The sequence below is a fragment of the Pollicipes pollicipes genome, unplaced genomic scaffold (assembly GCF_011947565.3).
Source record: "Pollicipes pollicipes isolate AB1234 unplaced genomic scaffold, Ppol_2.1 Scaffold_3447;HRSCAF=4054_pilon_pilon_pilon, whole genome shotgun sequence".
Classification (NCBI taxonomy): Eukaryota; Metazoa; Arthropoda; class Thecostraca; order Pollicipedomorpha; family Pollicipedidae; genus Pollicipes; species Pollicipes pollicipes.
Genome location: NW_023596297.1, coordinates 28,422,539 through 28,425,755, shown reverse-complemented (window position 1 = coordinate 28,425,755; position 3,217 = coordinate 28,422,539).

Genomic DNA, 3,217 nt, shown 5'->3' with positions numbered 1-3,217 from the left:
AAGACCCTTAACACTGTATGATGAACTTCAGGCACGCTGCATGTTAGCAGAAGTGGTTGACATCTTGATTCCTGCCTCGTCTCCGTCAACCATGGAGAAGTAGTGGCCTTCCTGACGTCTTGGTTGGACGCAAGTCCTCTAAGCGACCATCGGAGGGTATGAGACAACCTTCGCTCGGTGAATGGGCCACGAGCCTTCGCGAAACCAGTTGTGGGTCCTCAAAACGCCCGTGGCATACGCTGATCGATTTCCAAGATGTGAAGCTGGGCGTATTCACAGCACGTCTGACGCGCCGGTTTCGCCAAATGATTGATAGCGCAATGAAAACACCAGATATATTTAGCGCAATTTATCGCTATTCGGAGGCAAGGTGTCCATTGGCAGTGACCACAGATTTTAGCGACTTCAAATCAACATGAGGTGTGTGAAAATGCGATGCCTGACGAAAAGATGCTGAAATAAAATCACTAAAGCTAAACCTGAAGAATGCAGAAGATAAGATCACCGATCTTTTGTCCAGAGAGGATGTGAACTGAGTGGCGTCCCAACTTCCCAGCATCCGAGTAAAATCCGTCAAGTCGGCTGAACCAGTTGAAGTTCCAGCAGCCGGGTGGTCAGACCGACTTGGAGCCGTCGGTGACAGGGCTGCTCGGCGAGATCTTCCGATAGGTTTGAGTCACCATGGCGGTCGTCGACCGCTCTGTCGATACGCGTCCGGAGTGAGGGTCTGCTAGTTCGTGAGGCCAAGCTCCTCCGACACGACGTGCATGAAAAGAGACTTAACAACAGCTTCCGATGGAAACCATGCGATGGCCTGTGCATATACCCCTCCCCTCCCCCACCAAACGAGAACAAACTCTTGCGCCTTTAGCGTGTACTTGCCCCAAACTAATGAGGCAAGTACATGCACTCAGGTGAGGGAGGAGTGAATTTGACCCCCAAAATTTTTCCGGAATAATTATCGCATGGTCTGAGCATTCGTCATTTGGTGACTTACCAACTGCATTTTATCGTGCCCTGCGTCGCCTTTCATGTGGCAGGCATGTCCCAGCAGCACATATTGGCTGACCTTGATTTGTCCTTCGCACAGCGTCAGTCCTGCGACATCACGCGTTGAGCGCCAGAGTGCGGCCGGGCGAGGGAGGACAGGACTCGCGCCTGCTCTTCGGCGCAGGTCATAGCACTTGCAGACCATTTTTGTGCTATCCTGACTGGTTTACAGTACGCTTTCCGACCCTCGAGTTTCGTGGCCGCGCCCTTGCGTGTGGCGACCGCCGTGGGCGCCCTGGGGCGGTGGTGGAGTCGAGAGCACGAGCGCAGCTGACCTTTCACCGCTCTGATGCACATATCGAGTCGCTTTTAATTAAAGGTTGGACATTCGGGTTTGACATAGCGTGTACTTTCCATGAAATGTCAGGCGCCGGGCTTGCCATGTTGGACGTTTCTTCGCTTTCTGGGAGAGGACAGGAAGAAAGGCATAGGATACTTTGCTCATAGAGTCGTTGGTGTAAGATTAACCAGGGATCGTTTAACTGCCGGGGAATGTAGTCCCCCTCTTTCAGAAAAAAGCGACGCACTACCCGTCTGCAAGCCCAGTTATCCGCGTCTGTGCACTTCAGCGGTGCATGACGGGATATCCCAACCAACCTCAAACTCATTGGCTGTGTGCCTGCAGGTTGAGCTAGGTGACCCGGCTTAGGACCTGCGGGTCTCGATTGGCCGGGAGCTCAGGATCGACTGAGCAGCACTACCGTCACGGTCAAGTCGGAAGGCTGAAGTGCAATGTACGGGGAAGTAAGTCACTGATGTCCGATTTTGACAGCATTTTTTAAATAATTGCGTCAACCTTTGTGCCAGGCTTAGCGCCACACTACCCGGACGTAATGGGATCGAGCCAAAGCTTCGAACATCATCAGTAAAGGGTGACGTGACATGATGTTTTGGCGCAAACAATAGCGTAACACTTCCCCAAAGCTGCGCGCTGAGACCAACGTAAGCCGACACCCACTTATGATTCAAATGATTGCTAAAATAGCCGACATTCAATTTACCAGCGTGTATCGGTTACACGGTAGTTTAGTGCAATCCTAGTGCAATCCAAACACACCACCACAAAAAAATCTGCCCCTGAACACACAAACATCGTTTTGGGACGTGATGTGAACGGTGTGTTTCAGGAAAGACACGCTAGGAAATAGTTTGCTATTGTTGCTTTGCACACTGATGCCCTGTCGCTACTAATGTTCAACCTTTTGTTCGGCACTTGTCATTAACGCCTTTCGGCTCAGCTTTCTTTGGTTCAAGCAGTCATTAGCACGCTGCTGTGTGTTGAGTGCTATGTTCCGAGCAGCCCTTAGCAGGCCTGTCTGTCGAGTGCTAGGACGTGGGAGTTTGGCTGACTATCCTGTTCTTTATGTGTTTATTTCAAAGATAATGTTCGACGTGGGGAATTCAGATCTTTCGGCATAGCCATCTGTATTTCTAAAGCAGCCTTTACTGTAGTGTCATGCGCTGGCTGTTCCGATGCATTACAGTGCCATGCTCTGGCTGTTCAGATGCAGTATAGTGCCATACGCTGGCTGTTCAGATGCAGAAGCGGAAGCTCAAGTGCTTTCTTGCTTAAAGAGAATGTTCCACATTTATACAGCGTTGGAACTGAAAAGCTATGTTAAAGACTTTTCGGTGCTGTTCACAATCCTGCACTTCTTAAGACCTAACCGCCTGTTTCTAAGCTACACGCCCGCAAATGGGGGAAGGTATATCGAGGAGAGTATTTCAATCACCTTGGCATTCAAGGTGCTACAACAATGTCATTCAAATCCTGCCATTCCATAAGCCATGCGGCTATCAAGGCCAAAAATATAATTGTCGAGGCGGCGTTCATATCTGGCGTTTTTTAGCGCAATTTCCAGATATAACGGCCATCAATTGGCTCTCAATTAAGGTTGTGTAAGGTACAATGACGTAATCAAACCGTGACGCCTTGAGAAGCATAATTTTCTCGACGAGAATTGTGTTGTCTAGAGCAGCTTGGAAGATCAGCTTCAAAGCTGCTATTCACGTGCCCACATTTTGCGATGTTCCTATACTTCTGCTGAGAGGTTTTTTATTTATTTTGCTAACCCTGAGCGTTAATTGCACTTTGTATCATATAGCACAGCCTTCAACGAATAGCACTGCTAGCGTAGAGTGTGATCCATCTGTTTAATCGCGGAGT